The following is a 13547-nucleotide window of genomic DNA, read 5'->3' on the forward strand; positions in this document are numbered from 1 at the left end:
ATATTGCCTTCGCACTGTCTGAGCCTCTGATTAGTGCCAATTGACTTCCACTCCCAGTGTGATAGTGGCTTACACTTTCTCTCCTTTTAGAGCCCAGTTGCCCTTAAGAGAAGGGGGTTATTCTTATCAATCACTATCTACAATTCCTCTCTTTTGAGCAACATCTGCATCTTGAAGCTCCAATTTGAGTAATTCCTTTCTGACAGCTGTTCCAACCACAGCCCAGTTGTGATACTCTGTGCCATCCTGCATTAGCTCTGCAGACACATCACAGCCGCTCACCTCCCTGGAATCCATGAAGGAAAACTTACTGCTTCAATTTCAGCCTGTGTCTCTGCTGGTGCCCCTCCAGGCAGCTGCCAATTTACTGCTTGCTGGGCTCTGGTAGTTGTCTCCTTAAGATGTTTGGAATCTCAGGTGAGATACCCACACAGTGGCAGTTGTTCCCACTACCAGTCACCAGATAGTTTACTGTTGCAGAAGATAAGGTTCAGTAAAGCAATTCTGGGAACAGATATACAGATACAGATACATACAAAATATCTCTGTTGCTCTAAATAAGTTCAGCAAGTCAAGATGTAACACTGGACAACTAACCCTTCAGGCTAATTGACTAACCAACAGATAGATTAACTACAGACTAACAAACTACTGAGCTGACATGCATTAATCACAAATATAATCAGGGTACTGGGCTGTTACCATAGTAACTGGCTTGGCTGACCATGCACCTGTGATTAATTCATCCATGGGGTGATTTATGCTCATGAAGGAAATTAACCCCTTCTCAAGTTCAGTTACTTCAGCTTTGTTGGGACAGGGATGCCTGGGTCCAATAGATTTTCAGAGTCAGTGCAGAAATTTTGTTGAGGGATTATTCCTGTTACTCCTCAGATACGTTCCAGATCTGGGCAGGGCTGAACACGATGATCTATCCAATGGGTCTCTTTTTTTAAATTATTTACTGAAGTATTCTGTTTCATAAATATTTGCCTTAAACATGTTATTGATAGAAATTTGCTAACAAACTTTCTATTGCTTTGGCATTTAGCTTTCTTGTCTGCTGAACTGCTTCTGCCAGAGACACCATCTCCTTTTAGTCATTGACATAAAGTGTAGCTTTAGTGAAGGCTGACTCAGTGAATAAGTAATGCAGCAGCAAGCTAATTGAATGTGTCTAAGACAGTGGATGAGAAACTGAGAAGATGAGGGGGATGAGGAAAATCTGCAACAAGAACAAAAAAAGGCATGAGTGAATTAATGGAAATGCTATAGTGCAGGCTCTAGAAAGGGGAGGCAGGGAAGAATGAGGATACCAAAATCATTCAATTCCCAGCTGCACCTATCAGCCTACTTGAGCCAAGGGAGGTGGAAGTGGAAGCAAGCTGAGGGAAGAGCAAGGCAGAGGAATGAACAGGTGGGCAACTAGAGCAAGTAGTGACTATCTACTGACTCAGTGATTAGTTGCAAGACTGCCCTGAAGGTTTTTGGCTTATAGCAGTCTTCTCCAACCTGATGCCCACCAGATGTTTTGGACTGCATGTCCTATCACCAGCAGCCAGCATGATCATTGGTAGCCAGGAATGATGAGAGTTGTAGTCCAAAACTTATGGAGGGAACCAGGTTAGGATAAGACTGGTATATAGAATATAAGGATTTTGTTAGATGCTTTGGGGTGATAGGATGTGAACTCATAAAAATATGGAGCTTTTGTGCCTTTAAGAACCTTGGTTTTCTTGCACCAGTTCAGCTGAGGCTCAAAGAGATGCTGAGCAAGGGCACAGGGTAGAGATAACCCAAGAAATAATCAATAGCAGAGAACAGTGGTGATCTAGAGGCCAAGTGGGAACTCTTCAGGACCAAAGCCATGTTTCTGACAGGAGTCAGAGCCTATCTAAGTAAGATCTTAAGTACTGGAGCAGATCAGATAACTGCGTAGGCTCTGTCCTTCACATGTGAGCTGGAAGGATTTTTAAGGCACCTTGCACTTCAATGCTTTTAGGAGGCCTCTGTACATCTTCTCTTCTCTCAGGTAAGATTTATGGAGGCTTAAGAGGCCTTGGGTGAGTGGTGTCCTACTGTAAAATAGGATATTTAATGGCTTCAAAATGATCAATAAGCTGGATTAACTCAACTAAGAGGAAAGGTAACATGGCAGATGTAAAGGGGGACATGATAGAGCTTTTCATAATAAAGCATGGTATAGAGGAGGTGAATTTTGTCCCTGTCTACTAATACTGGAAAAGGACGCGGGTGGCGCTGTGGGTAAAAGCCTCAGCGCCTAGGGCTTGCCGATCGAAAGGTCGGCGGTTCGAATCCCCGTGGCGGGGTGCGCTCCCGTTGCTCGGTCCCAGCGCCTGCCAACCTAGCAGTTCGAAAGCACCCCCGGGTGCAAGTAGATAAATAGGGACCGCTTACTGACGGGAAGGTAAACGGCGTTTCCGTGTGCGGCTCTGGCTTGCCAGAGCAACGATGTCACGCTGGCCACGTGACCCGGAAGTGTCTCCGGACAGCGCTGGCCCCTGGCCTCTTAAGTGAGATGGGCGCACAACCCCAGAGTCTGTCAAGACTGGCCCGTACGGGCAGGGGTACCTTTACCTTTACCTTTACTAATACTGGATCCAGGGACCATCCAATGAAGCCCAATAGTGGCAGTTTCATGACAGGGGAAAGAGGCACACAGCACAGACTTAACGTGGAATTTGCTACCACAAGATGTGGTGATGACCACCATCTTGGAAGGCTTTAAAAATGGGATAAGAAAATTGATAGAAGATAAGATGATCAATGGCTACTAGTCATGATGGCTGTATATTACCCTCAGTATTTGAGACTGTAAGCCTCTGAATGCCAGCTGCTGAAGAGCATGTGCTGGAAAGGGCTATTGTGCTTAAGTTCTGCTTTTGAGCTTCTCACAGTCATCTGGTTGGTTTTTGTCAAAAGAGAATGCTGGACTAGATAGGGCTTTGTTCTGATCCAAGAGGGCTTTTCTTGTGAGAACTCCAAAACCCTGGGGTTTGTGTTCAGTTTTTATTATTAATAATAAATAATAATAAATTTAGAAATCCAATCTACTTTCTCAGAACAACCTGTAGATTTCTCTTCCTTACATCACTCTCGGAACAGAGTTAAGGAACATGGGACCCACAAAGGCAGGTTCCTATACCTCAGAGTTGCTGTCATGACTGTAGGGCAGGAAAAGACCTAGGCAGCCTCTGTTACTCTGTCACGATGTAACTCCCATCCAGCTGTTCACCCTTGTTCCCCTACCTGATGGAATGGAAAATTTCACCTTATTTAAATAGAAATTGCCATTAAGAAGTTGGCAACTGTGACTCATTATTAAAATAAGAGTCGCTGCTCCGCCTGCATGAGAAAGGAAAGCTACATCAAAAGAAAGTGACAGACTGTGGCATAACCACCTATTCCCAAATGACAGATTTATGCTTGCATTTTGCATGACCGAAATGAATTTTAATAATTAATTGCACTGTTTTGCTAGCTTAGAGAATTGTGAGGTCTGTGTAACCACTAACCGTTTTATAAATGCTGGACATTGAAAGGCCATGAGGCTTGGTTTTTTTTGTTGTTTACTGGCAAATAATTATCTTCAGTTTATTTTACCCCACTTTTAAATTGCTTGGCTGACTTCTACCAGAACAGCGGAAAGTGTCCATCTATAAGATTTGGATATTTCAAGTTGCCTGTAAACAGAGCACAAGTTGGATCAAGGATGTGCCATGATAGGGGCTTAGTATTGGAAATGGGTAATTCAGATAGCACAAACAAGTCACTGACAACAGGCCACTCGCAATAGGATTTTTTACTTTAACTTACCGGCTTTTTCCTAGAAAGGGAGGGTGGCAGTCACCATCAACAGAAGCCCTGTTCAGTGTAAGTTGTGCTTGCACAATGGGATTCCGTCTCTTTCTCCCCTGCACCCTCCATGCCTTCTCCAAATCTGCTCCAGAGGTTTGGGGGAACACCTAGAACAGATTTGGGGGTGCAAGGGAAGGATAAGGAGAGAATTTTTCATTGTGCAAGGAGAAATCATTGCGCTAATGAAATGTTCGTGTTATCACTATGTTGAAAACAAACCGTATCATAACTTTTATTCTAACAGCACCCTTTCTCTCTGCAAAATGGCATGGAACCACAATTTCCCCATTCACTTAACAAAGAGTATAAATCATTATCTCAAAGAAACATTCTTACTAGGAGGAAACCTTTGCCATAAACCATCATTTTCTCTCTATATCAGAATTCAATGCATTTTATTAACTTATAAAATCCATTTAAATAGATTAAAATACCAACCCCAATGGTAAATAAATAAATAAATAGTTTTTAGATCATTCTGTTGAGTGCTATCGCAGTGAATCAATATATCTGCTCCTCAACAGTTTTGTGCCAGTACTTTTTATAGTATGGAATGGTGGTTTCGGCTTGGCTAATATAAACTGTATCTGAAGTCAAAAAGTTAGGAGACTTGTAGTTCCAGGAATCGATTGAATGGTATTCAAGCATAATCTAGATGCAGCAGTGCTTTCTTTAAAAGAAGAAGAAGAAGATTACTGCAGAATTTAGCAGAAATGTATAAAATATAATCACATTTATTGTATTGCAATCAGACAGAACGTGCTATATAGATGCTTATTTCTATGTACTGCCACTGGAATGTAGACAGTGGGATCTGTGTTCACAAAGCCTGTCAAGAGGAAATCCTATGGGCTTAGCCTTAGCATTGTACTAAGTTCCTGCAGCATCAACTAGATTGAAGATTGGTTTACATATGCATGCATACCGCTTGATATTTTTTATCATGATTATTCAAGAGTAGGTGACTGGCAGCTGGATGTATGAGAGTTGGACTCCCTTCTGTGATTGGCATCCAGGTGGTGAGTTTCTAACATCTACTTGCTCCAGCCATAATTTATTGTAGATCACAGGAGGCAGGGGCATCCACTAACACTCTCCTGGGAGCCAGCACTACCATTGCTTCTGGGAGGGGGGCACATAGGGAATTGAGTACACAACATCTCCAACTCCCATTGTGTCCAAGATGAACCATAAATAGCTGTGAATCAGGAGCTGGGAGTCGAGGATCAGGAGCCAGACACCTGTGATTGCAGCTACTCCAAAGAGAAACCGCAGTCTGAACAGGAAGCTTCTCCAGGTGAGGGAGCGACTGACCAACCTGAGAGTTGGCTTGCAACAATATAAATTGTCTTTGAAAATCTAAAATCTATCTGTTTACCAGGTCTGTTTCCTGAATCCCATGTCTTTATAAGAACCTAACCCCTAGGGGTGCCATGTATAGCTCTGGTGGCAGTGACCAAGTAGTAATGATTTATTTGCTAAGCAGAATCAAGAAGCCTAACCACTGCAGCAGCATTTCACTATAATGCCACTCTCCTTTTTTCCATTCCCCACCACCCAGGGCTGTCTTAAGCATATCCGGCCCTGTGCTGCAAAGATACCTCCGATGCCCCACTCCCCGTTTCCCAGAGTTGTTGACCTTTTCACAAGCCTCTGCGGGGACCGCTCTCCTCCTGTAGGGGCTTGGGAAGGAAGCTACACGCATGCCAGCCGTATGGTTGATGAGGTGCAGCCGGCGGGCATGCAGGAGGGAAAGGGGAGGCCGCCGGCAAAGCCACACAGCTCCCCCACTCACTGGGGTGCCCCTGAGAGGCTGGCGCCCTGGCGCAATGCACCAGTAAACCCAATGGGAAAGACGGCTCTGCCACCACCACCACCGCCACACAGACTATAGTCACAGGGCTAGAGCAACAAACCTTCCTGCATAGCCTATGCTGAGAAAGATGGAATTGTCATTGTGCTGATCTACAACAATTTGTAAAATATATTGTGGTATACTTGTTAATTTATCACATAGGACAATGTATTTTTGTATTTTGTATTGAGGAAGATAGGATTGGTTTGGAGAACTCCTGCATAAACCTACACAGATTTACTTAGAAGTAAGTTCCATTGAGTTCCATGATTGTAGCCTTTCTACACTCCGCTGGAAATGGTTAGTAATAAGTATGTAAGTTATATAACAGACTGTGAAGAGAAAAAGGGTGTGACTTCCTCTGACCCAAATCTACAGTCTGTAATTGTTTCATTGCCTGTTTATACATAAAAAATACTGTGCCTTCACCCAACCTAGGCCTCAAGGTGTGAGAATGAGATAAAGAAAATAATTTTATAACTAAAATAGAATCTGCCAGCGTGGTGCATACTTGTCTTGTGTCTTCAAATGCCTGAGAAAACTTTGTCTCTCCTTACTACAGTCTGAGAATCCGAGAGAAAATGCAAATGAAATTCTAATTAAGATAATAAGCAGAAATCACAACTTAGTAAAATTGTGCTCATATTGCTGAAGTTTTCTAATACACTAATGGCTTCAATCAAATCAAGCATTATCTGCACACAGAAGCTGCTTATTCATTTTTAGCAGCTCTTGCTAATTTTAATGGCCATAACAGAGCCTGATCAAAGCCCTTTAAAGTCACGTTGATTTCTATGACAAAGTTATGGGTGCACACACTTAACTCGTTCTTACTAAAATTAGTGGGATGGAAAGAGCTTAGCTCAATTTTGCCTGTGCTTTTGGAGCTGGAGCTGTAGTCCTTCTGCTCTTTACGTGGATAGCATATAATTAATTAATCTGCCAAATGTACTGTCTTCTGTTTGTTCACAACCTGAAGAAATTTCCCTGGTGGTTTTAAAGAATAATTACTATGCATTCATGGTACTTTGCAACGGTGCTCATTGCCCCATTTTCTGAACCTGCAAAGTACAGCTGCTGTTTTGTTCTTAGTGTTCATTAGATTGATAGAAGCGAAGATGTGAATACAATTTTTATGGTCTTCAAACTTCTAATATGCCAGAAGCTGACTTTCAGTAAAACAGCTGTAATGCTGCATTTTGTTCTGTCTGGGTTACTTGGTTGCCTCACCTATCTATGAAGATTAATGGGAGAACTATATCGCTGCAATTAGAATGTGTTCTACATTTCACTAGTTGATGAATGTAAACCATTTTCTTCATTGCTCTATTGGGCTCTGCTGCTTGGTGGCTGCCCAGTATTTTAATAGTATAATAAAGGTAAAGGTAAAGGTACCCCTGCCCATACGGGCCAGTTGTGTCCATCTCATTTAAGAGGCCGAGGGCCAGCGCTGTCCGCAGACACTTCTGGGTCACGTAGCCAGCGTGATGAAGCTGCTCTGGCGAGCTGGCACCAGCGCAGCACACGGAAACGCCATTTACCTTCCCGCTATAAAGCGGTCCCTATTTATCTACTTGCACCCGGGGGTGCTTTCGAACTGCTAGGTGGGCAGGAGCTGGGACCGAAAGACAGGAGCTCACCCCGCCGCGGGGATTCGAACCACTGACCATGCGATCGGCAAGCCCTAGGCGCTGAGGTTTTACCCACAGCGCCACCCGCGTCCCAATAGTATAATACAACTGCACTATTTACCACACTAATAACAAGAACTGGCCTTCCAATGTATTTCTGAAGCAAGATTTGTTGCCTGCGGCAATTGCCAGATGTGACTCTCTTCAACACTGGAACCTGCATGACCAGGGCACAGAAATGTAATCTGGAAGGCAAATTTGATGCAGTATTTAGTAGTCTACTGCTAAAAGCCATGAAAAAAATATTATACCTAAAATATTTCTAAGATGTGTCTATGTGACGTTCTTTGAAACTTTTTCTACAAAGGAGATTCCACATTCTCTGTGGGGAGCTTCCTTCATTGCTGAATCCCAGTCTCTGAGTTGTGTGAGACACCTGGGGTTCACTACCTTCTCCCCAACAGTCTGACAAAGACTGAGCAAGCTCAATTGCTGCAGAATGCTGAATATCTGGCTAGTTTGGAGATACTGGGAAAGTGGGAGAGGGGAAGGGAGGGGGGAAGAAATGGAACAGAATATCCTGGAAGAGGAAGAACTTGCTGGCTGGAACCCTGAAGAGGAACACTTGCTATCGAAACATTTTTTAAAAAAATTGCATTTGCATCCTGACTTTTATCCAAGAAGAAGAGGAAGAAGAGGAGTTTGGATTTGATATCCCGCTTTATCACTACCCTAGGGAGTCTCAAAGCGGCTAACATTCTCCTTTCCCTTCCTTCCCCACAACAAACACTCTGTGAGGTGAGTGGGGCTGAGAGGCTTCAGAGAAGTGTGACTAGCCCAAGGTCAACCAGCAGCTGCATGTGGAGGAGCGGAGACGCGAACCCCGTTCCCCAGATTATGAATCTACCGCTCTTAACCACTACACCACACCACACTGACCAAGGAGGTCAAGACATAGTTCTCCTATCTCTATTATATCCTTACAACACTCCTGTGAAATAAGTTAAGCTGAGTAAGAGTGACTCACCTATGGGCACCCAGGTAATGATTGTGTGAGGCTTGAACCTTGGTTTTCCCAGTCTTCGTTTTTACACAATGATTTTATCACTTCTCAAATGAAACTTAGAGAGTGAGCAAATCTGTGTTAGGGGTATCTAGTACAGACCTTTCCTACCACCATTGATTATATTTTTGCAACCTCAACTATGCATGTTTACTTAGAAGTAAATGTGAGTTAAATTGGTCTTACTCCCAGTTAATTGTGCCCAGGATTGCAGCCTTAATCTCATTCAGCCTGTTTTTATCAGCTTCATTTTCATTTCTCCATCCTAGAATTAAACTCAAGCATTGCAGCTGCTTTAGGCCTCTTTACCTAGGTGTCTTATAGATGAATATCTGCTTTACATAATCAGCTGGGTCTTTTAGTAGCATCAAGTATTCCTAGGAATAACTATAATAACTATTAAATGAACTAGAGAGAATTTACAGTATTGATGTAAGACCACTGCAGCAATCTTAATAGCTGCCTCTGCATTGTTAAGACAGGTATCTTTGGATGTTCTTGTGCTGTGGACTATGTCTTCCTGAAAAGTGGTGACTTTGGCAGGCCGCTGCTGGTAAATAAATGAGAGAAGCTGATATAAAGCTGAGAAATTAAAGGCTCAAAAATCCACAATGAAATGTGGACATTGATTTGATAATGCTTTAAATGATCATTCCCCAAATTGGTGATAACATTTTAAAAGGGCAAAATTACTTGGAAGTTATTTCACAACAGTATGTAAGAGTTTTGCATTGAGGACCCTGGGTGGCTAATTAACATTATCCACTTACCATCTCATTATCCTTGCTTATTGAAGTGCCTAAATGAAACAGATTCTCATCTGATTTAGTCTATTGTGCCCAACAGCTTTACAAAACCAAGTCAATGATTATTTTTAAGGCATTTGAGATTGTTAGATAAACAACTCTAACCTTATTGCATATTACAATGCTTTAAACCATTTGCTAGGAATTATGTTCATATTATTCAGAAGTAGTAGTTGAAGCATGACAGAAGAATAACCCTATACCTGCTCCAGAGTCCCAACAGAGGGGAGGCAGATGTGGCAAGAGACCCCTGCCCCCCAACAGGTCTGGAGGGACAGAGCATTCCCTCACAAGAGTATCCCTCCCTGCCACAGATGACCAGGCAAAATGTCTGCACACAAGGCTTATCTGTTGAAGAATAGGGATAAATGTTTTCTAGACTAGAATGCAGCAACCCACTGCATTGCTTTGCTTTCTTTCTGTGCCTTGGGAACGGCTGAGTTTTGCTGTGGAGGGAGAAACCAAGATGAACTGAGCTGAAGGCAACATATAGATGTGGAGAGAGATCAGAATAATACAGTACTCATAAACCAGATTAAATTTGTCAGTCAAAATTCAACTGCAATGAACGCCTCCACCTTTAAAAAGACTTCTGGTGTCTCTACCTTGCAAGAAGTTCTTGATAATGTGCAGTGGTGGCTGATCTTATTGAGACTATCAGCGTAGAAGGCAGGTGCAATCATAGAATTGCAGAGTTGGAAGGGATCCTGGGGGATTTAGTCCAACCCTCTGTACTAGGCCATACTAACAGATGGCCATCCCACCTCTGCTTGAAAACCTCCAAGGAAGGAGAGTCCACCACCGCTTCTGCGAGTCTGCTTCACTGTTGAACAATGAAAGTTCTTCCAGATGTCTAGTTGGAATCTCCTTTCTTGTAACTTGAATCCATTGGTTCAGGTCCTACCCTCCAGAGCAGGAGAAAACAGGCTCGCTCCATCTTCCATGCGACAGCCCTTTATGTATTTGAAGATGACTATCTTATCTCATCTCATCTCGGTCTCCTCTTTACCAGACTAAACATATCCATTTCCCTCAACTGGTCCTCACAAGGCTTGGTTTCTAGACCCCTGGTCATCTGGGTCACCCTCCTCTGCACACATTCCGGCTTGTCAGTATTCTTTTTAAGTTATGGTACCCAGAAGTAGATGCAGTACTCCAAGTGTGGTCTCACCAAGGCAGACTACAGTGGTACTATTACTTCCCTTGATCTGGACACTATACTTCTCTTGATGCAGCCTAAGATAGCATTAGCTTTTTTTGTGCTACAACACTGTCATGGACAGTGGGGGAACCACCAAGGGAAGAAGGCTCAGAGCCTGGAGATTGGTAGTGGCACAACGATAAATGGTCAGATGGAGAAGACTGGGAAGAGGAGGTGTTGGAAGCTGAAGAGGTAACAGGGTTTAGTGAGCTGAGAGAGTCTGTGGCAGAGTGAAGTCTAGAATCAGAGGCAGAAACTGAAGCAGGGAAGTGGGAGGAGGGTGGCCAACAGGCAGAGATGAATCAGGCTGGTGAAGAATCACAAGTGTGTCCCATCCCCCTGATCCTGCTGCAATAAGCTCCCCTCTCCCATAATCAGGCAGGGTAGTGGCAGGCTCTGTTTGCTTGGGAAAAAGCCTGGAGAGGAGAGGTTTGGGGACTTGCAGTCTTGCCAGAAAATTCATGGGGCAAGACCTACCAGGGGTGAGTTCTGTGCTCATTAGGCCAGACACTCAGCCAAGTCTGAAGATTGTGTTTTTGCTAATAAAGAGTTAACTTTGACCAGTGTGATTTACTGCCAGCTCACTCTTTGACAATCACACTTAAGCTTGTGGTCTAAGACCCCTAGATCCTTTCCGCATTACTGCTAAGCAAGCCAGGTGTCCCCCATCTTATATTTCTGTAGCTGGTTGTTCCTGCCAAAGTGTAGAACCTTACATTTGTCCCTACTGAAATGCATTTTGTTGGCTTGGCCTATCAGTGACTTAGGCCCAAACTAAGTACTTGTTATTGCCTCCGTTCTCTATGTTGAGTTACCACCTGGACTGTAAGAAGGCAGGTAGGTTGGGACTGGCTGAGGACAGACTGGGCTTGGTGGGGCAGTGTGCCATTTGCCCTAGCAAACCAGCCTCCACTGATTTAATGTGAAAATGTAGGATCATTGCCACATCTTGAATTCCTTCACTATTAACCAGCTTCCATGGTATTATTTTGTTGTTGGCTTTGGGTTTTATGGAATATCTGATTATGGGATATTAGAAATAAATGAGAGAATTCAGATGAGTTTTCAACACCAACAGCGTTGAGAGAAAGATAGAGTTGGAAAGGGAAGCCAGTCAGCAGCATTAAGAGTGCAGGTTGAAAAGACCTTGATCTATGTGGCTACAGTTAAAGAATCACGAGAACTAGAGTTATAGACACTATAATCAAATTAGCCACAGGGAATTTTTCCTTTCCTATTATGTCACCTAATTAGCCTAGCAAATCCCTTGGCTATGGATATGAAAAACAGGGACATGTTGCTCAAAGCTTTTGTCCTCTGCTTGTCTCCCATTAACAATTAAGGAACGTTTGCTGACATGGCCTTTGGAATATTATGTTTTGATATATTTTAAATCAAACTTTGGTTTTTTAGAACGTGACCTTCACAGAGTAACTGTTGGGTCTGTGTAATGCAATCACTTCTGCCAAATGTATGAAGAGAGAAAAGGGCATTTTGCTGAGTTCTGTGTTGTTGATCTCGAAGATAGCAACACTGTTAATTGAACAAGAGGGAACAACTGTGCGAGCACTGAATATTTAACATAGATTTTTGTTGCTCAATAGTTTAACTGTAATGAGCAGCGACAGCCTATATATTACAGGAGCAAATGTTTTATTTATATATTAATACGTGCAATGGTAGCAGTCTAAAAAACGCAACTCCATTACCAGCCAGGAACATTGAACACTTCATTGTCTGTAATATACTCTCCATGGCATTCGTCTCTTTAGTAAACTTTATCAGTGACTTAGTGGCTAGAAATGTGAAGGCACAGGAAAAAATGGGGAGTGGGGGGGGGGGAATCCCTAACAACAACAGAAAATATTCTGGTCTTTCCCCCAGGCCTTCACATCTCTTAATTTTGTTTGCAACAAAGTTCCAAGATGGACTTTAAAATACTGGTACATCTCTATTAAAATTGTTGTTTTTTCTTGTAAAATAAAAGTTGCTGTATGTAACAACCAGACTTCGGGTGCCACACTGTGGTTTTAAAAGGACTGAGTGACCTTGCATGAATGGTACTTAGAGCACATGTTAGTTGACCCCTGCCCACAAAAAACAATTTCCTCAAATCTAAATAATTAGGAAGAAGGCTAAAATAGGACATAGCATCAGAAATATTTTTATTCATTAGTATCGTCATCAGCTCTTTAACAACAACGCATTCCAGAGCAAAGTATTTGCTGAGGGAAGGGTCTAACTTAGTCTCAGAGCATTGCTTTGCATGCAGAAGCTCTAGATTTAATCACTGGCCCCTGTCTGAAGCCCTGGAGACCACTGCCAATCAGCACAGACTCTACTGAGCTAAATGTAGCTGTGATCTTCTGTATAATACAGCTTCCTGTTTTCCTATGAGCCACCAGTATAGCACCATTCAAGCCAAAATCTTTAATGCTGCTTCAATGAGCTTTTGTGAGCAACGCTCCAAATCACCTAAATCAAAGATAGGGGACCTGTGGCTCTCCAGATGTCCCATTAGCTCTAGCCAGCAGGGCCAATAGTTACAGCTGTTGGGAGCTGTTGTACAAACAACACCTGCAGGGCCACATGTTCCCATTCCTGGCCCAACCTTTATGGTAAGCAAGTGAAGGAATTCCTTTAAACCTTTGGGCTGCAAACAGATTTTGCTGAGCTGTCACACACACACACACACACACACGATTCTGTCATCTATGTTGTTTTACAGTGGTACCTCGGGTTACAGATGCTTCAGGTTACATACGCTTCAGGTTACAGACTCTGCTAACCCAGAAATAGTACCTCGGGTTAAGAACTTTGTTTCAGGATGAGAACAGAAATCGTGCTTCGGTGGCGCAGCGGCAGCAGGAGGCCCCATTAGCTAAAGTGGTGCTTCAGGTTAAGAACAGTTTCAGGTTAAGTACGGACCTCTGGAATGAATTAAGTACTTAACCCGAGGTACCACTGTAATGTTATTTAAAAGGCGTTCCATTGATTTTATTGTACATTGTCTAGGACTGGTACTTAAAAATACATATAACTAAGCTCAGTTGGTTAGAGCGTGTTGTTGATCTTGCCAAGGTTTCAGGTTCAATCCCCATTTGAGACAGCT

The 13547-nt window shown here is 42.9% G+C and overlaps 1 protein-coding gene across 1 annotated transcript in view; it reads left to right on the plus strand.

The window, feature by feature from the left end:
- Positions 1–13547, plus strand: part of RYR3 (ryanodine receptor 3) — a 273106-nt gene that overhangs the window by 50417 nt on the left and 209142 nt on the right. The gene's annotated exons all lie outside the window — the stretch shown is intronic.

This window comes from Podarcis raffonei, chromosome 1, assembly GCF_027172205.1.
Source record: "Podarcis raffonei isolate rPodRaf1 chromosome 1, rPodRaf1.pri, whole genome shotgun sequence".
Lineage (NCBI taxonomy): Eukaryota > Metazoa > Chordata > Lepidosauria > Squamata > Lacertidae > Podarcis > Podarcis raffonei.